The sequence below is a fragment of the Coturnix japonica genome, chromosome 5, assembly GCF_001577835.2.
Source record: "Coturnix japonica isolate 7356 chromosome 5, Coturnix japonica 2.1, whole genome shotgun sequence".
Classification (NCBI taxonomy): domain Eukaryota; kingdom Metazoa; phylum Chordata; class Aves; order Galliformes; family Phasianidae; genus Coturnix; species Coturnix japonica.
The window spans coordinates 3,332,046-3,357,917 of NC_029520.1; the positions used below are offsets into that span (position 1 = coordinate 3,332,046).

Sequence of the window (25,872 nt, forward strand, 5' to 3'; positions counted from 1 at the left end):
TGTTTGGTCTCCATACATGTTCAGGAAGCACTGATGAATGTCAGCGGGTTTCACTTTTTCCTCACGGAGGAACTCAATGGCACATCTTCGCTTCATCTGCACTTCCATGTCAGACACCATTTGTCATAATGCCCCTCTGCTGCCATCTGTCACTCAGCAACAAAATGTAATGAACTGTTGGTTGGGAAGGTCCAACCTCTACTACCAACAACTGCCTCTGATATTGTGAGCCAACATAATAAAACAGGATGCATTACTCCCTGATATGTATTTTTTATTTTATGTTTAGTTGTTTAATGCAGTCATATGTTTCGTATTTCAATCACTTCACTAAAGATAGACATTCTCACAATAAACCTAAATAAATCAAGTGTGATGCTTTTATTTAAGTACTTGTATTGATAATGGTGGCTAGACTACAAATGTCTTTAGTGATTGTAAATGCATTCAGTTTGTGAAATTGAAAGAGAAATTTATTGGTCAAAAAGTTGTCATTTCCTCCATCATAATAGCAATTTTTGTTTAAGATGTCCCAGGTGTACTTTGTACTATCATTAATATTATTTTTTTGCTTTGTGTCTGTCCTTGCAGGTAAAAGAAAAGACCCAAACAGAAGAGTCCAGCTTTCTCAGTTTTCCCAAAGATATCTCAGATCACAGCACTGACATTGCATGTGACATTGAGCATCAAAGGTAAGGGCTTCGTGCGCTTTTTTTTTTTCCACTTGCACCATATTTTAAATGCAATTGACAGTTCTTTGGCAATTTTGGCTTTTGTAAACATCTGACTGTGTTGTACCATGCACAACAATCAAGTCAGTACACTGCAGTGCCATTCTATGCTTGCTGTATTACTGTTGGTCAAACTTTGAGCCCTCTGTTAGACTTTGAAAACATTTCAGAGTAAACTTGGTCACTGTTGAAATTTCATTTGTTAAGGTCGTCGGGTAAAACATATCCAAAAGACTGTTCTAACTGTTCATACATAGTTCTTCTGGCTATTGAAAGGGTTTTCAATCATGTATTTGAATTGTGTTTCTGTATTACACCTGTGGCATAAATACTTAGTCTTGAGTCAGCAGTTACCTAAATTCAACAAGTCTTTTTCCTTTCACAAGGCAGTAAACTTAAATTTAAAGCTAGATGTCCTGAGTGTTAGGGAGTAGTGGGACTGTCTGTGTAGTTAGGTTTGAATTGGGAACTCTGAGACATCATGAGTAGCTACGGCAGCAGCTGCTTTAAGCAGCTGCATTCCAGGGTAACTGGGAATATCATGGCAGCCTTAGAGTTTGGATTAAACTGATTCTTCACTTTAGTGTAACTGTAGGAGAAAGTCTGATGAGCTAACACAAATGCATTCATTCAATAATCAGGATTTTTTTGCAAGATTGTGCCTGGTAATGAATATCTCACACACAAAGTTTAAAATTCAGGTTCCAAACTAGACTAGTGCAGTATTGTGCCTTTCCAAAGAAAAAGCTTCCTCTTTTGCCAGCTCATGTGGTGGTTTGTTGGGGTCATTAAATGCTCATTAATAATGAAAACATGCTTTGCAGTTGTTCTCCTTGTTTTAACAGGAATCCAAACCTCTGGACAATGAAAATTAGAGGTAGTGCTTTCTCTTTAACGTTGCTACAATGGAAATATTTGTTTCAGGCATGATGAAGTGATTTAACTGACTGTAATATGTAGAAGGTTTCCAGTGATCTGTTATTAATCAAATATTCCTTAACAATCAAGAGTACTTGTTTGGGTGCTTTCCTATGATAAAGTAGCTTTCTCATCAGAAATTATATTACAAATTGGCTCTAATCAACCATTCTCAATGTCTTATGTTCTTGCTGCATGCAACTGAACACAGATGTGAACAGTAGGAAGGTGGCCAGTTTTTCTATAAATTTGGCAGGCAGCTTATGGAAAGCCTTACAGTAGCTGGCAATTTTGGGTACTGTGAAAAGGTCAGCCATGCTTTTATTACATAAATGTGTACAGCTCTGTCCTTAACAAGATCTTTCTTCTTTCTTTTTCTCTTCTCAACTGCTGTTTTAATTTGGACTAATGGAGACTTTTATTTGATTTTTTATTTTTTTTTTTTAAATTAATGCATGCATCACTTCTAATAAGTTACAAATATTTCACATTGTAATAAAACAAATGCAAATCTAAATTTCTGCAGTTTACTGAGAAGACACGAACAGAGATGTAAATTACTGCAAAACTCTGAGAAATATGCTGTGAGGTTTAACAGCATTTATATCACAATAAAACCATGTAACGTATATGCAGCAAAATGTTCAGTGCAAATCAGGTGCACACAGAAACCATCTACATGGAGTTACGTATCTGCACATCTTCAAATGTTGGTGATTTTTTGTTTTTGTTTTTTTTTTTTAATTCACTAATGGTAATAGTACAAATCTGGAGGTGTTACACTTCCACAGAATCACCAAGGTTGGAAAAGACCTACAAGGTCATCCAGTCCAACCATCCACCCATCACCAATAGTTCTCACTAGACCATGTCCCTCAAAACAACTTTACTTCAGGGAAGATTTGGGGATGAAAAGGATTATGGGTGAGCTCACCAAAAGCTACGTGTAGCTTTCTACACGTAGGAATGGACTCTTAGAATCAATAAACAGCACTTAGTTTAGACCACTAATGATCTACATATGTTTCAGGAAAGTTTGTTATGTTTTAGCAATATGATGGAACAACTTGCGGCTAAGCCTGTGTGCACTGTAGACCACAGTCTTGTTATTTTTCTCTGGTTTTCAAAGTAAAGCATAAACCAATATATTAATGTCCAAATAAAATTAAAATAGATCTGCACAGAAAATAATACCTCCTATATTTTCTTTTTTTCTTCATAAATGATCCCTGATAAAAATTCCAATTAATAATGAAAGGCTCTCAAAAAAAGTATAGTTTCAGGTGAATATCTTAAATGTAATGATCCACAAGATGCATGTTCTGGACATATGCAATTGGTTAGACTGAGTGAGGAACTATTGCTAATGAAACAAAAGAAAAGCTTGAGATACCAGATACAATCTTGAAGGTTTTTATCTCAAGCCCTCCATTAACTACACTCTTTGACTATAAAAAGCCATCGCCAACAAAAAAAGACTACCATAAAAATAACAACCACAAAAACCGAACAACAAAAAACCCAACACTCAAAACTTCCCTACTTAATTCTGTACTTGAATCACTTTCTTGCTACTGATGGTTCTGATTTCCAGGCTTAATCATCCTCAACTCCAGTGTGTGGATGAAAAAAATCCAAACAAACGACAATTAAAAGAGATAAACAGTGAAAAGCAGGAGGGATTGTTTGTCAAGATAAGTAATTAAAAAATTAAAAAGAAAAAGAGAAGACTAAGTGCCAGATGAAAATCACATCTCCGAAGTTTTGACCTGTGGATTTTGGACAATGTGAGAACTTATGAATGTCATATAGTTCAGGATATTTAGAACTATACAGTCCTATATATTAGTAAAAGGTCTTCAGGAAACAGTTCAGCCATGGCAGAACACACATTTTGAAGTGAAACACAATGCATTGTGTGTTCCCAGGATGTTTGTTTCATAGTTCCCTGTAGCATCTCTTCTTTGGGCTGCACATGTGTAGGTTTTCATTGACACAGCAACTTCTGATTTCTGACTGCAGACCATGATCGGTTTTTTTCTTTGCTCTGCTGTTTTGATTATATTTTTTTATTTTAAGGGTAAGAGGCTCAAGATTATTCTAAGCCTTCAAAGAACTCTGTTACTACTACTGCTTGGTCTGATTTTTTTTCAAGGAACATTAGCCTTTGTGTATTGTTCTGTATAGAGCCAAAATAAATTTCACAGCAATTCTTTATAACGATGGAGGTCTGCTATCTCATGAATGGTACCACTAAAACTATGGAGCTGCTCCAGCTCCTGTAAACTATAAACCTTTCTCTATCAAAAACTATAGTTGATTATTAGTGTTTTGTTTTGTTGAATATAGTCTGGAACGATCCTTGTTTTGTTGAAAAAATGCTTAATTAAGACCAATTTGAATTTAAACTCGCATCTGTATCTTGCTTGTTAAAATATATCTGATGACCTTTCTTACTTCTATGCTAAATGAAATTAAGGCAAATTATCTTGTGAGCCTTCACACGTTACTGTTGTGCATAAGAGAACAATATGAGCGCCCTCTTGTGGTTTGAAGTCGCTTCTCAGTCACAAAACTGAAAAGGTGTTAAGTGGCTACAATGTTGCAAAAGATTTTCCTGTAATTGTTGGACTCCGTTAATGAATGAGTTTCGGATGTCCCTCAGTATTAAACAGAGATGAAATTTAGAAGTGTGCAGAAAAAGGGAGAGGACTGAGGGTCATTCTCACCATAAAGCAAAAGCTTATCTTACTACATCATTTTTCAAATCCTGCATAACCATGCCAGATATATGTAAGTGGAGAGTCCTCAGTCTAATGGAAAACGCTTCTTGGCCATTAACAGCAAGATAAGAAGCATGTTTTCATTAAGATGGAAAAAGTACTGAAACAACTTCTGAATTGACAGACCCTCCAAAATAAGCTACTTATTGTAGGCAGTTAGAAAAGACTGAAAATTCATAGAAAACTGTAAAGAAAATCAGTCTTTTCACGTAGAAGTAATAGTTATGAAGTATCACCTTCACCATTAGTTCTATGTTACTGGTTTGCTGCCCAGAGACTTGTTTACCAAATTTTCTTTTGCTCTTACTAATGAAACAAATAGAAAGCAAGTACAATAACTCTGAAAATGTGGTTTATTTAGCCTGTACTTGATGTTCTTTCTTGTACAAGTTAATTTCATGTGGTTCATGCCCTGTGCTTTCAAAACACTACAAAGCTAGAAACTCCAAATTTACTGGAATGAAAATATCATGGGAAGTCAGGGACTCCTGCTCTGTGTCAAATAGATACTTCGGTTTCTAATCCATGGTTTTTATTTTTAAATGGCTAAGTTGTTTATTTTTAGAAAAATGTTTGTCATTGGGGGACCAGTTACGAGTGAGACATTGTTCTGTTTTGATTTGTGCAATGATTATAGATATAATTGTTGTTCTGGTGAAGTTGTAACTGATTTATTTTGGACAGTCTTTAACAATTTTACATCACAGTGAGAAGTGCCATGCATCAACTTTGGCATGATTTACTAGGCTGATGTAAAGTATCCACCCTACTCTCTTCAAGGAGTTAAAATATCATAATTTTGCATGCTAGCTTTAGTTTATGAGGAAGAGTTCCGTGGGAAATCAGGTCAAAAGGTAAATTTGGAGCATACACATTTTCCTGAAAGGAGGTGACAGTACACTTCTGCACCATTGAATGAGAAGATGGATTGGGTTCATTCATTAATCTTTTATCAAACGTCGTTTGGTAGAAGATGAAAATTGCACAAGAATTGGAGAGCTTAGAAAGAAGTGAAAATAATGTGAGTTGGGGAAGGGATTTGGAAGACTTTGTCTAGAAGATTTAGTTTATGCTCTTTTATATTTCAGTTGAAACATGACTGTATGATAACAGTTTTAGAACAGACCCTCTTGCATGTGAACATGCATTTGATTATACTTAGGAACAATTCAAGCCATACTTTAAAAAACTACCTACTGTGGTTGTTTTATTTTCTGATGGGAAGACTTAACAGTGTTGTCTTCATGGGCAGTAAATGAGCAGTAGCAAATATTCATCTTGAAAAAAAGAAGAAAACTTGGAGTTGTGTATTCATAGAGACAAATGCATTATCATCATCTGAGAGTTAAACTCAAACACGCAAAAGATGAGGACAAATGAACAGCTTTGTTTTCTGGAGTGCAAATAGCTTGTCAGGCTGTGGAAGAAAATGTTTTCACTGTTTATTCGATTGTTCTACTCTTTGAGTTGCTAAAGTATTCTGTCAGTCACCTTTGATCCCACTTTTTTCAGTTTTCAAATATTCTGTAGCCTTCTAGCAGGAAAATGGCATTAAGAAACAGGGATTTCCTTTAAAATATAGTTTGTTTTAAGTTATCCAAGCTGTATGTTATTGTAAAATTTAGAGGAAAACAGGATGATAAAAGTTTAGCTTGAGAGATCCATGATTTCTCATTTGTTTTTCTTTCTTTCTCACACTATTCTGTTCATTTGGTTGTTTTTGTCTTCCTTTTCCTTGTTCTTTCTTCCTTAACTACCACACCATATGAAACCAGAGAAAACCTCACTAGCTCATAGTGTTGCTTAGCAATGTCATGCATCTCTGGTTGTTTGTTGTGAAGCCATGCTATCCTGGTCTTTCAACAAAGATTGCTACATCACTGCTTTCCTATAGATGCAATTTTTTCCCTCAGATTACTGATAAGAGGTGGTATGTCTGGACAGCATACATAAGAGATTACCTTCTAACCGCTGTAATATAATTAGACCAAGCCACACCAAAGCTCACCAAGATTTTATGTTGGAAAGGTCAACAGCTTTTATTCCATATTTCAAAGATAAGCACCTTTCATTGTGCTTAATATGTAGAGTGCTGTGCCCGAAAGAAAAGGAACTTCAAAAGATTTCTCCTCCTATTATGTCATTCAAAATAGACATTTGATACATCCATTTTAACTTCTGTGATTCATGGAGCTGGAGATAAAAATAGGTCAGCTATGCCCCTACTGCTACAGGATTATTCCCTAAAATATATGTTTTTAAGTCCAGAGTAGATTTAACTATCTCAAGTGTGGATTTATATTTATTAAACTGGAGGGCTGTTCTTTGGTGGTCTAATACATTATCATTTATTATTTGTATTATGGCAGCATTTGGAGAGCTCAACTGAAATTAGAATCCCACTGTGCAAGGCTCTCTATGAACACATAGCAAGAAGCAGTTTATTTTCCCTGAGGGGTTTACAGTTTAAACAGATGAAATAAAGAATGAAAAAGTGGCTGTATCAATATCCCTGTTTTAGTAAAGCACAGTTTAAGCAATGAGAGATGAGCCACTCCCAGGCTTGCAGGTAAAATATAGACCTGGTAAGTGAGTACAAAACTGCTCTGTTCCTTGTGTATTACCTAGAAACATCTTTGAAGTAATTGAAGTCAGCTCTTCTTGAAAGATGAGCATTGGATTTTCTCTCTCTAATCTGTTGCCTCTTTCAGGATTTATTTATGCGATTGCTAGTAATAAGTATACCTAATCATTAACAATACCAGTCAAAAATCTGAAGGGACTTAACAGGTATCATACTTTTGAAATTTCCCTGTGTTGCCCAACAAACTTTGAGTTTTTTCACATCATTTTTTCTGGTTATCCACCCGCTCCTTTCTTAGTCTTTTCTGAGTTCATTATACGTCTCTTTAGCTTTCTAATTCCAAGTTCACAGAATTGAAAGCAGTGTCAGAGAATAATTTTGCCAAAGTTCTACAGAGTAGCCAACTTGGCTTTAGTTTCTCCATGTAGTAATTACCTAGCATATTCTTTAACTGAAAATATTTCTCTTTGCAAATATTTCTTATAGACATCAGTAAGGCATATCTAATCTAAAATAATACAGTACAGTTCTGGACAGCTTGGCATTATAAAAGGTAGCATCTCAAGTTTGTAGACTTTTAAAAACAAATGCATTTCTTCTGACTTTTTTTGGATTACATAGTCAAAAACATCTCTTCAGCACTGCAGATGAGTCTTGTTTTGCTGATGCATTTTGTTTGTTAGGCTTTTCTACCAGGATGCTGATGAGTTCTGGGACATAGTAATGCGTATCATCACTCATCTGACACTGGATTTCACAAACATAAAAAGTTCCTCATTAAACATGTTTAAAATTATAATTTCAGTGACAAAAAGGCAGCGTTAGGCATATCCTCTCTGTAGTGTAAGGGTTTGCCAGCGCCATGCTCCTTGTTCTGTTGGGAAAAGCAGGGTAAGAATGGAATTGCAAATATAGGCTGAGAATCCAGTTTGTATGCTGAATGTCATCAGACCTGTACTTGGGAAAAATTTGAGGGATGTCCATTTAGACTTGGCTCTTTCATTATCATTTCACGTTGTGCTTGGTCCCTTCAGTTGTCCACTGAGTTATTGAATGTGCTTTTCCTCAGGGAAAGACAGCTTGCCATTTACAGACATAATACGGCAGCAGCCACAGGGGGCAATTCCTGTTACTGTGGTTAGTGGTTACAGAATTAACCATTTCAGAGGTCAATTCTGACTATAATTAAGTTCTTTCAAGCAGAGAGGACAGAAACAAACATTTCAGTGGTGATTGTTCTTATAACTTGGACAAATGCCATCAATCGAATAATTTTTCCTCCTCCTAAAAATATATATATATTTAATTCTGTGTAGAAAAGGCTTAAAGTGTACTACCCAAAAGTTTTAATCTTTCAGTCATCTTCACTTTTTCTCCCCTTTCTTTCAAAGGATTTTGTAAATCTTTTCTTCACACTTCATAAGCTTTCAGAGCAGAACCAGGGAATTAGCATTATTAGATCTGATATACAAATTATAGTTGTCATATTTTGCATCTTTTCAGTTTTACAGAATCTCAATAAACAAAATGGATTGCTGGTAAATACAGTTTTCTGCATATAAAAAATATGGAAACTAATGGTAACTATTTGGAAAGAAATAAAAAAATTCTTTGGTATAAATCCAAGAGAAACCTTTGACATCCAAATTTTGGAATACAATCTTTCACTTTCTTAGTTGCTTTAGCATTAAAAAAAGAAACTAACAGGGCAGGGAACAGAACATCTTTTTTGATGTATTTCCGACTCTATTACATGCACTGATATGCACTATCCTTTTTTCCTCATTGACTGCTGAAAATACTTGCAGTATCCTCTCCCACAGTGTGTTCTTTTGGAGGTGGCAATGCTGTAAAAAGGAATCTATTCATGCCTTTTTTTCTTTTTTTTTCTTTTTCCTTCTATTTGGAATAATAAATCTACTCCCTCTCACCCAACCAACAATATATTTTCTGATTTAACACTGAGACAACAGGAGATAAAATGGCAGCAAATTTCAATATGTTAGCAGCAGAAAGAATGCTAACAGCTCACTATTTGGGGGAAAAATAGAAGCCAGTGTCTTCAGGCTCAGACATCTGTTTCATACAATTTGCCAAGAAATGCCATAGCTGTGAGCTCTAGTAAAATTAATTAATATAATGCAGCTAGTATTGGAGGGAAGTGATTGTTTTAAAAAATTACAGAAAATAAATATTGTATGTATATCTTGTGTTCTCATGATTCTCTTCCACAATTTCCATTACTAATTCATTTAATCATTTGTTTGATTTGCTCAATACTGACGATGTTATAACGATGCTATCTGCATGCTATCTTCTCTTCTGTAACAAGCTACTGAAAGGCAATTGGTGCTGTCAGACACACTTATCAGCCACTAATACAACTTGTTTCTCTACGGCATACCTGTTTTTTGTTCTATCACCTTGGTCTAAAACCATGACCCCTCCAACCAGCAGTACAGAATGCAACTATTGTTTTTGAAGTGCGTTGTTTTCCCGTTCTTCTCCTTCTTGGAGAAGAAGGAGACACAAAAAACAGGAATGCTGTATTTGAGATGTACATTGTAGAGTCTATCAGGACTTATTCTTACTTCATTATTTCCCATGTCTTCCGCTTCCATCCCTCACATGTGGGTATATAATCTGGTTACTTCAGTCAGTCCATATTTTGCCCCCCTTAATCCCATTCTGGGTTAGTCAGATTTTAAGGGTTTGCTAGGAACGTAATGTGGTGGTGGACTTCAGTTCTTTCTATTTTCTTAAGCACATTGCTGGTAAATAAAGATCATAATGACAAAAACAAATTCAGTCTTTACCGAGGCCCTGAAAATTTGAAGGGCCTATATTTACTACAAATAAGATTTTAATTTTTGTTATTTCTTTTATTTCTATATTTTATAGTCCATCTCTTTTAATTTTAATTTGAAAGAACTGTTAAATAACATATTTGTAGCAGGCAGAAAATACTGCAGCAACAGCAAGTCTCAGCTGATAGGCTTATTGGAAAGGTTTTCTTGCTTGCATCATTGTTTATTAATAATTACTTTTTTAATATAGCTACCTTATCTTAATGCTTTATCTCACATGCAATATAGAACACTGCAAATATTGTAACTCTTGGGGTAAATTCAGATCAAATTGAGATGCATCTTTTTTTTTTTTTTTTTTTTTTAATGGGGTTTCAAAATGAGTATGATCCTTCATACCTCTGTTAGAGGTTATATCACTTAAAAGTACCTAAGGGCACTTTTTGATTCTATAAAAATTACTTCATGAGTGTGAAGTTGATCATGCAGGTTGATAGCAGTCTCCCTTCCTTGATACACATACTTAATATTACAGCTTTGTGTTACCACTGAGCTAACATAAAATTGTGTTGTTGTCAAAAGAGTGAGTGGGTTCAGCTTTCCACCCAACGTGTCCATCATGTGTTGGACACTTGAACAGATGAGCTAATAGTAACAAAATTAAGATAAAGTTATTTAGGTTGTTATCTTTCCAAATATGATTTCAGGTCTGAATGTGTAACCATGACTTTTTCCACAGATAGTGGTGATGCGTGAAATGCATCGGAAAAATAGATCATAGAGCATGTTAGCTATAATAACAGGTTTGAAAGAAAAAGGTAAAGAAAGGAGAAAGTGTGTATTGTTTTTTTGGGAAGAACTGAAAGCTGTATTTCTGTATTGTGTATATAGCGGTTCCAGTGGAAATACCAGTCTTGGTGTCTTAATGGTTGGGCTATATGTCATAAGATAGAATTTTCCTTTCTGGCTTAATATATTGAAGTTGTTTTTGAATGTCTTATTGCATGAAGACATGCAAATGAGTGGGATTCATCAAGAGTCTTTGCAGTCAGCTCACACAAAGCAATTCTTTCAGTTTTGGCCCATCGTCAGGCCTGAGCATAGTGTCAGCCATCTGATTAACACAGAAAATCATAGGCTTGCTGAATCATTTGATATTTCTTGGAAAATAAAGAAGACTATAACGTAGAGCATGAATAATTCATATACAGGACTATCCAAAGTCATTTTCAGATGATGTGATTTCTCCCCCTTTTCAGAACTGAACTTTTCTTTTAAAAAGCCGATGTGATAAAAGTGCCTTTCTGTAGTGCAGAGACATCTTCCTTTTCAAATGTTTATCTTATAAAGTAGAAGTGTCACAAATGTTGAAAATAGGCAGAAGAGAGACAAAAATAAATTGGAGTTTCTTTACCACAGAGAACTGTAGGGTGTGAAAATAAACTGACTTGTTATTTCAGGAGATTTAGTCATGACAGGAAAAAAAACCTCTATACTTTCAGTGGAGAGTACAGCTAATTTTTAAGAGCATCACCCTGTCACAAAATGTAAACTGAGAACTTGGCAAAGTATTTCCTTTCGTGGAGTGCTTGGGAGGAGATGGAAAATAGAATCCTCCCTAGTCTGCTTCATTGCCGTGGCTCTGTTAAATGGGCTGTGATGGGGTGCTAAGAAATACGGTCTGGAAAATTTTGCTCTGGTGGTTTAACATGTTGTAGTCTCCAGGGTGTTTTCTGCTGACTATCTCATGTCTGGGTTACTGTTTCCATTTCAGCATTAGCAGACAAAAAGGCTGAAGCAGATTAAGTCTGTTATTGTCCTTACACTTCCTGTTTTCCAGGTTCTCCCAGATTTTGGGGTTGATAAAGCCTTATTCCAACCCTTTTTTACAGTTCTCATGTGAGGCGCTTATGCCAAATAGAGGTTTGAGCCTCCTGAACTCTGACAACCAACAGAAGTTATCTTTTGAGAAAACTGATAATACCAAGTCTGATGAAATAGGTTTTTATGATAAATTAACTGAGCAGTCTGGGAATACCTGTGAGTGATGAAGTGAAACTCTTACTCTTAAACTCTTCTGTTTAAGAGGGCTGTATGCAGAAAAAGTACCATCTCAAATCCTGTTGAAGATAACTGATGGAAAAACAGAATAAGTAAAATAGGGAGAAAGTGATTTTGGACAACAACTCTTGACTTTTTCAGTATCTCAGCATCCTGTGAGTGGGTTGCATTCATGCACCTGTGACCTGTTTCTTGCATGTGTTGACCAGGTTTTGAAACTTGTGTTCTTTGAAACATAGGATTCGAGTGCTTTGTTTTTGTCATCCTGTATGAAATAATTCTTTTATGTTGACTCTTTCTCTGCACACAAATGTTATGCCGCTTTGCAGTATTAATTCCAGTTGTACTCACTCCATTATCACAATATTGTTGTGGTTATTTGGTATAAACACATACTTTGTGGGATAGATTATTCCCACCTGGAATAGGGAAAAAGCACTGTGATTGATTTAGGGGACTGTTAACACGTACAGCAGTTGGAGTTTGCCTATTTTGTGCCTCTTTCATTTAGGGAAGTAGTGCTTTAATCGAGCAGTCACATTAAAAATGATGACTAAGTCATGGAATCCAGTTTAAAGAAATCAGCAATGGTAGAACACTGAAATTGAGTGCTAATAGTGACTTGGAAGGAGCTTGAGTCAAACGCATTGCAACTGGCAGTGCCTGCAGCGCTTCCTACTAAAGTGATGGTACAAAAAGCTTGTGAGAAGGCAGCACAGAACACTGTCAAAGTAAATGGAAACAGGTGTGTAATGTTTAGGTTGACTTGCGGTTCATTCATTTCTGAGAGTAATAGGAAGTTTCTCTCAACTTTTTTGAAAGTGGATTCTTGTATAAAACTTGGGAGTTTTATATCTGTGTGTGTATTTAATCTTGCATTATTAGTCAGAAGCCTCTGGAAAGAGTCAGAAACCATAAAACATCTTTTGCTGTGATCAGGGGAATTTTTAACACTTTGGGGAAAACAGCTCATAACAAAAAGGCGAGTCCTGATTTCATGGGAAAAAAACAACAACACACAAACAAAAACAAGAGAACAGAAGGTACTCAAGTTTCTTTTTTTTTTTTTTTTTTTTTTTCATTGAGCTTATTGATAAAAAGCTCAAAGGCTGCTTGGCAGTGACCTCAGTCCTTTACATATGACCAGGGAATGCAGACGGGAAGCTAAAGCTTGCGTTTAGTCAGTGATCTGTGAATAACCCGCAGTCCCTTAATGACGTGAGAGGAGCCTCCAAGGGGAGGCAGTGAGTCAGAGAGAAGGAGGAACAGAGATTGCTTCAACAACCATTAGCACGTCACTGGTAATCCCAGCGCCACCTTTCACATCCCTGGCATTTGTCTCAATGCACTCTACTGAAGGCTGGTACTATGTTTTATTTAAGGCTTTCTCACTGCCTTCTGGAGATGTGTGTGTTACTGTAGCCTGAGTGATTGGTTATCTGTTATGTTTACAACACTCTGAGATCCTGCAAAAGAGGGAAATCTGTGGAATTCTACCACGGCTGAATACCCCAGCAATGAGTCTGCATTGTATGTCAGACACAAAGGACTGAAGTGATATCCACATAATATGCAAATGAAAGCAAGTCATTTGGGGAACATTTAAGTTGCCATGCTGCAGAACAAGAAGTTACCATGATGTAATGCGACCCAGCTATTCTTCTGCCTGTTTGTTGTCATCTGGAAGGAATGTTGTGATAATATGTATGTGTATACTGATGAGAAATTTAATATCTTATGCTTTGCATTCTTCTAAAGAGCTGCATAGAAGCTGGACAAAGGGAGGATCAAGCCAAATGCTTTTCGGAGAAATTAAAACACTTCAGGCATAATGCTGTTTTTCTTTTTCAGAAGAAATATATTAATTGGCACTTGCAGGTGAAAAGTGACAAAAGCAAGAAAAGTTGCCCCAATCTGAGGAGAGGTCGGGTGGCTGTTTCTAGAGGTGAAGTTTATGATGTGGTTTCATTGCTATTTAAGGTCAATTATAGCTGCAGTTTCCACAGTCCTTTCCTCCCCCCGACCCTCCATCTCTCACTGGTCCTTCTGGACATGTTCTGACTTGATTCAGCCTTTCATGTCATCACCGTTCCACTACTGAAACATCTTAACTGCTGTTTCTTCTTTTGTTAAATACCATGTTAGTAATCAAAGTGATAACATGGGTACTATTCAGATGAATCTTAAAATAATGAGTTGTTTTCACTCTGCTTTTTGCAGACACTTTCAGAAGTCCACCTGCAATCTTCTCTTTTCTTTTGCAAAAGAAAATGAATGAACACCCACAGTGTTTCAGCCAAATACTTTGCTTGTGCCTGCTTTTAATCTGAAGTGACTCTTCTGCTGTAGTATCTCCAAGGAGAAGTTTGCTGCCCTTAGTTCAGTGTTTCTTGGATTATGGCTACTATAATCCTTGACAGGTGATGATTCTCATCACTTGTTGGTCTTTTGTGTTTGGGAATTGCTGGGTTGCATGAAAAGAGAGAACATCTGAGCTGGTAAGAGTAAGGCACTGTGGTAGCATTAGCAAATAAAATATTCAAATTTATCCAGCAAAATCTGAGCTTTTAGTAGGAGGATGTTTCATTTTCCGGGCACTCTGCTTTTTCCAAAGAAGTTAAATGTAACTCCAGTACTTTCTCTGAGAGAAACATACAAGTATTTTCTCCCTAAAGGGGAAAATTTCCCCTAAAGGGAGAAAATACCAGAATTTATGAGAATAAAAGCTGCACAGTTTTGTAAAAGACATGGAAGTCTTCATTAGAAGAACATGCCTGTTCTTTCCTTTTTCTTTAAGGGACTATTCTGACAGTTGGATATCAACAAACATGTTTCATTTCTGCAATTTCAATATTCACAGTATTAGCTGAGGCTGATATAGGAATGATTGGAGCAGTTCTGTGCTACCCAAGGATTCTTCTGTGCTGAACGACAGAATAGCTTTAGTGATAACTGGTGGTACAAAACTAGATAAAGCATCCTGCACGTTATATTAAGGAGGAACGTTTTCCTGTAAGTTTTTATCACTCTTGCATGACACACACTTTTCCTCTTATAGTTTAGAGATTCTAAAAACCTTTTTTTCTTCTTCTTATCATGAGTCAAAATTGCTAATTTAATGTGTATGAAGAACTTGGATTATCCAGCATGTGCTATACATAGCTACTGAACATTTGCCACATGTCAGAACTTTGCAAATGTTGTTTGTGGAATTATTTATATTGACTACATTAGAAACATGGGTGATTAACAGTGATTACCAGAGTAGTTAGCGAAGACTTACAGATGGAACTCCTACTATCCTTCATGGACAGAATTTCTTGATATGTATTGCTTAGCATGGCATTCAGCGAGTCCTTTAAAGGGGACAACAAAGGATGGCAGTTGAGAAAAGCAGAAGTGGGCATAGTGTGGAGTTCAGAATAGCATGTATAAATATGGCCTGATGAAGAAATGAGACAGCCAGTTGGTACACCTAGGCTTCCATTAACTTCCAGTGACTTATTTCCAAGTATGTGTATGGCACTTCTGTTTTTTTGCAAAGTGAAGTGGTGATTAGTGTCTTCTTCCCAAGCTGAGGGGAATTCATTAGTTAATGTTAACATTTGGCTGTTGAAAAACCACAGCAATTATGTGTGTGTTCTTAAAGTAGTTCTGGTACACTGAATTCTACAATATTCTATAATAGCTTTAGGGAAAGGGCTACTATAAAGTGCAATCAGCATTTCTGACTATAAGCTGTGATTGTGTGTAGAAGTGTTCTGGGATGTGTGAGAAACTGGTGATGCCAAGAGAAAGTGCAAAACGTTGCGACAGAACGTTGCCTGTTTTACACTGTGGCAAAAATATCCTTTAACAGAGTAGCTTCCTTGGTTTTGTCTTCAGCTATGATTTTTTAAATGAACAAACTTTTATAGAATAGAATCATAGAATCACCAAGGTTGGAAAAGGCCTCTATGATTATCCAGTCCAGCCACCCACTGATCACCAGTATTTCGCAATCAACCATGTCCCTCCATACAACATTTAAACTATTAAACACTTGCATGGACAGTGACTCCACCACCTCCCTGCACAGCCCATTCCAGCACCTGACCACTCTCTAGGTGTCATTATTTACTGTTTCACATTGCAATGCTTCCTTTGTTCTGAGAAACTGCTTTTAATTTTTAAGAGAGGTCTTGATCCTTTGGTACAGAAATACATTTCAAACAAATGTCCATGTTAACTAAATCCTGCTTCTAGCCTACTGAGAATAATGCAACTGAATATCAATTGCACTTAATTAATTAGTTTAACTTTACTGCAGTTTACAAATAATCCCCATGAGTTTTGTTGCTGCCTACTTGCTTGTCTGTACTTATTATTATGCTCACTGAAAAGCATAAACATAATTAAAATGCTTTCCTAGACTTTTTGCCTCCTACGTCTGAATGTGTACTTTGTTTTCATGCCACTTCATAAGACAATCTGTATTAAGAAACAGACTCAGATTTTCAGGGAAAAAAAAATACTGGTTTCTTAGATTTGGTATCCTGTAGGCCTGTATTTGTTCTCCTACACGTGGAAGCTAGTTGAGCTCTAAGAATAAGCAGGAGAAGAGGATTAAAATAAGGATCTGAATTGGTATTTTTTTTGTACTTTTAGTGGATAAATAAGGATCTGAATTGGTATTTTTTTGTACTTTTAGTGGATATATGGTGCTTTTAGAGTCACATTAATTTTTTTCCTGTTTTCTTAGTAGTATTTGATACCTAGATGTTTAACACTTAAGATCCCCAAACAAAAGCTTAACAAAAAGCCCTCTGATTGGAAACAAGTTTTTGGTGAGTAATATGAGAACACAAGAAATAACTGGTAATTTTGGAAATTTAGCCCTTTGACATTCAGTTTAATGGTACCAGTGACACTCTCTAGAGGTAGAAACATTTGAGAGCTGTTCCAAAAGTAATACATGCTATTTTATGAGTTGGTCCACAACTTCTGAGACAGATATTGGTGGTATTACAGTAGAGGGGTTGAATCTTTCCACCAATATTTCATTTCATTTTGTTGCTTTGCAATAGATAGCAGCAGAGGGGCAGTCTGACAGAATGGCATCTGACATGGAAGCGCATGTGAAGCAAAGGTGTGTAATGGAATTCCTCTGTGTGGGTAAAATTGCACCCCCTGACATTCATTGACACTTGCTGTACTTTTATGGGGAGCAAACAGTGGAGGTGAGCACAGTGAGGGAATAGGTGGTGCATTTCAGCAGTGGCAACAGTAATATGAAAGTCAAGCCGTGTTCCAGATGGCCTCTCACAGCTGTCACACAACAAAATGAGGAGCATCTCAATCAGCTCGTACATGCAAATCAGGAGATTATGATCAGGGAACTGTACAAAGCTGAATGTTGTCTTCAGTGTGTTGGAAACAGCAGTGACAACGCTGGAATACCACAGTGTTCACGCCAAGTGGGTCCCATGATTGCACAGGAATGGAAAAAACACCATGTGCAAGTTTGTCAGGACCTATTGAACAGAAACAAGAATTGAGGTGATAGTTTCCTGCATTGCATCATTTAACAGTAATGATATGTAGTGTCACCATTACAAGTCGGAGTCAAACAGCAGTCCATGGTGCTTTTTTCTTTTTTCTTCACATTGAAGAAAATGTTCAAGATGCAGCACTCAGTTTTTAAAGTTACATTCTCTGTCCTTTTGGATAGGAGAGGGTTGATCCTTTTGGATTTCCTCAAACATGGATAAGCCACCAATTCTGACTGTTAGACTGTGGCACTAGCTTAGCTGAAGGCTTCTGGAGTCAGGCCCAGAGAAGAAGACAACCTTTCTCTTGCAAATTGATAATGCCAGATTCCATACCAGCTTGAAGACATGCATTGAAAATCTTGACTGGACTGTCCTACCACAACATGTCATCCAGGTTTGGTGCCTTCTGACTTCAGTCTGTTCAGGCTGTTGAAAGATGCATTGCATGGAGAACATTTTCCTAGCAACAGTGCTGTCATAGCAGCTGTGAAACTGTGGGCCACCTCCACTGGTGCAGATTTTTATGAGCATAGCATGCAGGCTCTTGTTCACTACAGCTGAAAAGGCATGGCTAGTGGTGGTGACTATGTTGAAAAATAGTGCTTTGTAGCTTGTTATTTGCTCTATCAAATAGTGTTACTGTGCTCTTTGGATCTGTTGTGGTTTCTATAGCAGTAACTAGGAGGCAATATAAACCTAAATATTGATATCACCCCAGGCTTGTTCTCAACCAATTCCCACCTTGATGCAACCTCCTTTTGCACCAGGTAAATCCATGTTATACAGAACTGTTGTAGCCCATATGCATTTGCAAACTTTTCTGAGAGAATCTCATTTCTAATTTGCACTCAGAATTTGGTGTTCTCTCTGTGTATGTGGTTATATTCCATGAGCCATGAGCAGCTTCTAAGTCCATAAGGACTGGGAATGCTTTGTGTTGGAAGAAAGGAGCACCCTCTATACCTTGATTCATTAGGTCCTAATTCAGCTCAGCAGAGAGATGCCAGAGGCTAAGGCAATTGACTGATGACAAAAAGTAATTACTCTGTATAACTTAACCAATTAAAATGTATGGAGGGAAAAGGTTATGTTCTTTGTTAATAAGCACTTGAAAAGGGCAAATACCAAGAAGAGGAATTTTCATGTTAGAATGTTAAAATGGTTGGAATTGGACGAAATTAAGCAAAAAAAAAAAAACCAACCAAAAAAAAAACACAACACGCACAAAACAAACAAAAGAAAACAACAAACCAACAGCCCTCAGCTTGAATAATGAAATACTTTGTATAGTGAAATAACTACTGTGAATTGAAGAATCTCACAAAATCAGGAATAAATCAGTATTTACATCATATGAAAATCATTGTGCCATAGGTTTTGAATGTATCTGCTCTGTACTGGGACTGGAGAGATGGCATAGTAACAGTATGAAATCCTAACTGTATTTAATTTAGCCACTGACAAGGAATATGTAAAGTACAAGTATTAAGAAGATTGTCTTTCTACACCTGAATGTTTCTAAGAGCAGAAACATTCCCCCCCCAGTATGTAATGGTAATTGAGAATTATCAAGGGTTTAATTATTGTGCTAGCAAAAATATTTTGCCTACCTAACTATAGTTGTTTTTTTAGTCTGTGGAATATATTTTTTTCATAATTAGAGGAATTGTGAAGATGTACACATATGTAAATGTATCACATAATCAGGTATAAAAAAGGGGTATAAAAAAAGCTCCAGCATCACAGACTATAAAATGCATTGTAACTCTTGAAAAAAAAAAAATATAAAAAAAAATGTTATCTTTGCAGAAGGATTTTATCATGCTCATCAATATATATAGCTGTGAGTATGTCAAAAGCAGCTAGCACAGGATTGCTTAGCTGAGTGGGAGGTGATGCAGGACTGTGCTATTAGTGGGCAGGAGGTGGGAGGTGACTGGGGCTGATGGGCAGGTGGAATACAGTATTTATACACATATGTTTACAGGTATTTTTAGATGAGGTATAAATATGCAAATGTTAACGCAATGAGATAACTTGCCTCAAGGTTAGATAGAATGATGTAACAACTCAGTAAGGCAGCATGTTAGAGTGGACTGGGAATGGCAATTGTGTGACGAGAACATGTGGGTTTTTTTTATCCTGATTTCTAACTGGTAGTACTTGTCAGTATTTTCCCTACCCCATGTATTCTGTACTACTTTTGGCTGGATATAATGCATTCATATGGAGAGAGTATGTAGTTCATTTTATATGAACTTGTGGCTCCATGTGACATGGTTAAGAGTAAAATGATGGCATCTGTAGTGACTATCGATGCAGGGAGGTGGGCAACAGTACTGGAGGAAGAAAAGATTATAAAAAGTCTTTGTGCATTTTTTTTGCCTTAGCCTTTTTTCCTATTGTCTTGGTCAAGCTGATATTCCACTTATTAATTTCTGTTATTAGGTACACTTATACTGTCTTGAGTTCTGAGTGAAACTAGACCTCTGAATCTTTTCAACGTATTTTTCTTTTTAAGATTTTTCCCCTAGCCGGATTGCCCAAGTGTTGTCAATCTCCAGATTATCCAGTTGTCTGTTAATTGTTGCGCAGCTTCAGTAGGCAAGGTGATGTTTCCTGCTACACACGAGTAGTAATTTGAACACATAGTTTCCATTTGCTGCCTAGCCTTCCATCTATTCTTCTCTTATCTGTTTGTGTCCCTGTGTTAGCTGTTGGATCCTTTCATCAGCTATAGGCTGGTTGTGCTGAACTGATTCTTCAGCATCCACCTAATACTGCTGATGCTGCTTTCTTGCCCATTCCTATTTCGGCTACTTAGTAATCCTTCCAATTAAAGGCATCTGCAATAATGGTCAGTCTCACTAACTCTCCCTTTTCATTAGTTTCAGTGTGATAATCAACAGTCAGGTTAGATGTATGGGGCTTATCTGTGTTTTTTTTCTTATATAAGCAGTAGTAATTAGGAATCTGTATGGAATTTTGGGGTGTGCTTATTCTGCTCTGTGCTTGACTGGAAAAATAGGTGTCCGTCATAGGACTTAGACCTGGTGTAGATACATCCCATGAAACAGGTGCACACAAGCTGAAATAAATGACAGGACACAGACTTATTAGTGCTTTGAGAATAAGTTGTGTACACTTGTGACAGAGGCTGTGGGGATGGCCAAGAGATTGCACAATTCAATTCCATATGCCTGTGAAATTAAGGCACATAGTAGGTCCTGAAGATATGTTAAGTGAAATGGAAAAATGTTCAGATATTTAAGCTCAGTTTATGCTGCTGAACTAGGGTAAAACTCCAGTTGATTTCTATCTAATACTATCTTATATATAGCATTTAGTAACTGTTGCCTTATCATAGGAACATCTTGGTACAGGTCTTGGATTTTATCTCTAAATATCTTCTGGAAAGAATAAAAATACTTTTTATCCTGTTGTACAAATAGATTCAGGTAGTGCTCTGGCTAGAGTACATTTGTTACCAAGGCTATATGGCAGCCGGCAAGCTTATCTGAATTTTCTTAAGTACCATCCATCATGTCCAAACAAACATTTGGCTTGACAAATTTTCATTGACCTGTTTATTCTGTTTCTCTACCATTAATTAGGACAGCATGGCTGGGGTCACTGCTGACTGCTAAATCAAAAAGCAGAGTATTTAGAAGATCTGTCAGGTCATCTTCAGCGAGCCCAAAATGAGCTTGTGTCATGAGCATAACTTTCAGATAAGCTCTAGCAATGTGCCTAACTCTTTTCGAAGCACAAAGGCCAAAAAAAAAAAAAAAATCCACACCCACTTTCATGAAACACATACATTCTGCTTCTTCCTGATACTTTCATGATTCTGACAAGTGACTCGTCTTACTACAGAATTCTTAATCAAAGGAGACTAATGTCAGGCCCAATGTCAGGCTATCCCCTAAATGTGAAGCCAGAACCATCAGAATTGGTATTCATCCTGTTCTGAAGAACATTTTATAGTCCCTGTATAACTATATATCTTAGTACTATACCCAGACCTTACACCTGTAGATCATGAAAGAAAAACACCCAATGCAAGCTGCTGCAGACTTTGACTCCTAGTCAATATTCAGAATAAGAATGAATATACCTATTTATTACAAATTTATTATATTCTTTTTTCCCCCATGTATATATTGTAAAAAGACTTCAGCATCTGTTCGAGATCTCTTTTCATCTTTCCCCAACCAATTCCTATTAAAATATAATTCCTTTGGTCTGAGATAATGATTGACATTGTGTTGCATCTGAGATGTCATCTTAGATGGAGATACTTTTGCAAATGAATATGGCAATTAAATCCCCAGGCTGCTTCAGTTTGTGTACCGCTTGTTTCTAAGTAACTGATAAAGAATAAGCAAAGTTTTCGGTGAAGCTGTCAGTGTCCTCAATGTAATGTGTCTCCCTTTGTTTGCACTGTCTTTGTCACAGAGAGGAGCTTTATTTCTACCAATAGAATGAGATTGTTTTCCAGTGATCCATGACAATCAGAATATTCAGATGATTCACTGGTATTCCTGCTTAAGAAATAAATGTTTTTCGGCTTGTCTCTGACACCGTGTTATTGCTAAGGGTGCAGTTGCATGAGCTAAGATTTCATGTCACCTTGACACAGTAGGATCCATCAACTACTAGTATATCATTTGTGTGGTATGTCTCCACTAAACAATTCTAGTTTGTGAGGAGGAAAGGGAGGTGGAACAAACTTCACCTTCCGTGGCAGCTGCAGAGCAGTCTTCAGTGGTAATAGGTGCTTCTAGGCATATTAACTGAGAGACTGAGTGTGACTAGTGCTACACAAGGGAAGCAGTCAGTGGAGAGCTTCTGTCTTTGGTTTATCTCAGGACATGAAACCTGCTTGTAAATAGTTCAGTCCCAGTGTTAATAAGGGCAATACTACCTTTGCTTTAACTTGTACTTATGCCACCTGTTCCCTAGCTGTGTCAGTCAATACCTTCATAGAATCATAGAATCACATGCTCCAAGGGCCTCGATGTCTTCCTTAGGGGGATGCACCCAAAACTGAAAGCAGTACTCAGCAGTGGCCTCACCAGGTTTGAGTACAGAGGGATGACCATCTCTCTGCTCCTTATGCCTGCACTATGTCTGATACAAGCAGGGATGCCATTGGCCTTCTTGGCTACTTGGACACACTGCTGGCTTGTGTTCAGCCAAGTGTCAACCAACACCCTTGGGTTGATTTCTTCCACGCAGTCTTCCAGCCACACTGCCCCAAGCCTGTAGTGTCACCTGGGGTTGTTGTGGCAAGTATGGGACATAGCAATTGGTCTTGCTGAACTTCATCTCATTGGCCTCAACTCAGAGATCCTGCCTGTCCAGATCCCTCTGCAGAGCTTTGCTACCCCTAGGCAGATTGACACTTCCTGCTAACTTGGTGTCATCTGCAAACCTATTGAGGGTACACTCAATTCCCCTTGTACAGATCATCAATAAATATATTAAAGTGGACAGACCCCACTTCTCCCCATTGTATTCAATGTGTTGGACTTGTATACTCAAATTACACATATAATTGAATTACACACAGTAAACCTACCAGATTATCACTCCTGCCGCATTTCAAACTTTCCTAATCATCTCTTCCTGAGTTCTTGTCTCCCCTTGTACATTTTTGCTGTGATTAATGGGAAAATTGTAGGTGCACATCTGAGCACCCGGCTGTTACTGGCTGCTTTATGCTACCACAGAGCACTGGAATAAGATCTGAAAGGCACCAGTCTATTAGCACAGCAGTGGACTTTGTTTTACGAAACGATTGGACATAAGTGAAAGGAATGTCCTCTTGCAAGTCACTCTGTGAGGAGAAAAGGTGGCACATGGTTATTAGAATGCACAGGGAATTTTTGGAGTACAAGAAAGAATTCAAAAGACAACAGTGAGTTCATTGTAAATAAAAATCAGGGTATGATGTAAGTAGTTGTGGTAAACAATGGGAAAGCATCGCGCAGCTGAGGATGTAATGCTTTGTTGTTGTGTGTAAGCACTGAGCAGTGCTGAGGAGGCAGCCTACTGTCCCTGGCCTGTAGCAGGGTGCATATCCTCATTTCTCCTTAAAGCCATCCAATTGCATTTGCTGGAAGAGGTCAAGGAGCCTACTCATAAATATTAAGGACAGTCCAGCTAGCAGGGTACAATAGGTCTGAACACAAATGTTTTCCTGACTACAACAGATGACATCTGCACCTTCTATAGAAAGCGCAGGTATAAATCTGAAAGGGAAGAAATAAGCACTAGTCTTCTTCATATTTTTAGATATTGTCAGCTGACAGGGCAGATTGTGAAGGGCTGAAAAATGACGAACATAACTACATGACTAGCTTCCTGCCTCCCCTCTCCAAAAAAAAGGAAAAGGTGGGGGGGGGGGGGGGGAAGGAGAAGAAAGGAGGCTCTGCTGGCAGCCTCGGGATAGTTAGTTTAAAAAGCAGGTGTGGGGGAAAATATGAGAAACAATCTTGTGGGATTCAGTGAGGAAACACTTCAAAAATATAATTTGATTAGGACACAGTCTGTATGATTCAACGAGGGGGAGGAGGTATTGCCTGGAATATGCATCTGACAAACTTTCACATCAAGAATTACTAAATTACTGTCATGCAGCCATGGGGTAGGGGCCAAAACAGCCTGTGAAATAGATAACTTATTTTTTCTTCTTCTTTTTTTTCTTTTTACAAGCTCATTTACTGCAAGTTTTTGAGTTGTTGGCAGCTTTGAAGGGAGGCAGCATCATGGCTTACGTTTGTTTCTGGTTCCATTGATGTAATCTACCTTCATATTTTTAGAATGGCATCATGTGCTGCTTACCCTTCCTCAGTTCTCTGTTGGATTTGAGAGCAGGTAAGGAAAATGAATACTTTACTACAATGGGGAAGAGAATGCCATATTTAATAGGAGAATGATTCAGGCTTTGTGCCTGATCAGGTATGCTTTGCTATTGTTACAGATCACCATTCATTCACTGAAAACTATTTATTATGTTCATCTATATTGTAACAGTCACTGTTGCAATGAACATACTGTAATGATCAATGCCTAACCCAAGGAAATATGTAGGTAGCATCAGAAAAGTAAAATAGTAAAGGGAAGACAGAGTTGCTTACAGATTGACAACTGAAATAATGAAGTATATAAGCATTTAATGACTGCAACCCTTAATCTTTAGGTATAAGTAGTATGCAGGATGCTGTATTTTTTTTAGGATAGTACAGGAATGAGATTAGATAGAAACACAGTGTGGGATCTGCTGCATCTGATAGAAGAAATAAGGAAGACAGCATTCATTGTAAAGCTATTTAAAGCAGTAAAATGCTAGCCAACTTTCTCCTAGTGAACTGAGACCTTAGTGCAGCCTTTCTTCCCTTTTTACTGATGATCCTCTCTTATAAACAAGTTCTCTGATTGGTGCATTTGTTCAGGTGGGAAGATGCCTAGGTGTAATTTTGATTTCTAGTTTCGTATCTAGTTGTGCAGCTCCTGGAAAACAGCCAGTCAAAACCTGACTACCATCTGTTTGAACAATTGCACTCTCCCACATCATGCTAGTGACCTATTCTCCAAGATCTGTCTTGCTTTGAGAGAAAATGAGAGAGGATAAGTATTCAAAAAGCAGACTGTTTAGCACAATGATAACAACATTCACTTGGGGAAAGGAACCTGGGTGCCATATCTGTTTTCAGGACAAATTGTCTAGTAGCATTTAACATGGTATTTGTCTAAAATGCAATCAGTCTTAGGAGCAAAAATTAAATTAATTAAATTAACTAAATTTATAGTTATATTCCATCTTCCACTATGTATTGCCATTAATAATCCACTTTATATATAATTGCTGGATCTACCTTTCTTTTGTCTGTGTTTTTCTGATAACCAATTAAAACCATTAATTAGACCAAATCTTAGTTTCACGCAAAAGGCTTCCCTAATGTTACACAAAACTCATCATTTTAAACTACGCTTTCTTTGGTAGGAACTGTTCTGATACAAATAGCACCATAACAAAGAAATTACTGAATTTGAGAAGGCTTTAGTCCTGACACTTTAAATCAGTTTTGCCTTGAGAAAATGGTTAGTATGAACATTATATTTATCAGTTTAATGTGACCCCAGAATTTTGGCTCTGTAAACACTTGGCACAACATTGCCCTATTTCTTTAAGGTTAATTAAAAAACAAAAACAAAACAAAACACAGAAAACAACAACTGTACGAATTTAAGTAGACTTTTAACAGCTCAAAGAACTCAGTCTGGACTTCTGGAAAGTGACTTCATTTGCTGAGACATAAACTCAGTAAAAATGAAGAGTACTCCCTAACTGTAAAAACCAGTAAAAGACTAGAAACATTAAAATAACACATTTGCAGGTATATTTGACATACTAAATGTGAGCATCATTGCATATCTTCTGATTTTCAT

General features: G+C 37.1%; 1 long non-coding RNA gene across 4 annotated transcripts in view; it reads left to right on the plus strand.

Annotated features, from left to right (window-relative positions):
- The window catches only part of LOC107314326, a 167,263-nt gene that overhangs the window by 19,829 nt on the left and 121,562 nt on the right, over window positions 1-25,872 (plus strand). For all 4 annotated transcript variants that reach the window (XR_001555339.2, XR_001555337.2, XR_001555340.2 and 1 more), the window contains exon 3: window positions 592-692. This is a non-coding gene — a long non-coding RNA (uncharacterized LOC107314326). The remainder of the gene's footprint in view (window positions 1-591; window positions 693-25,872) is intronic.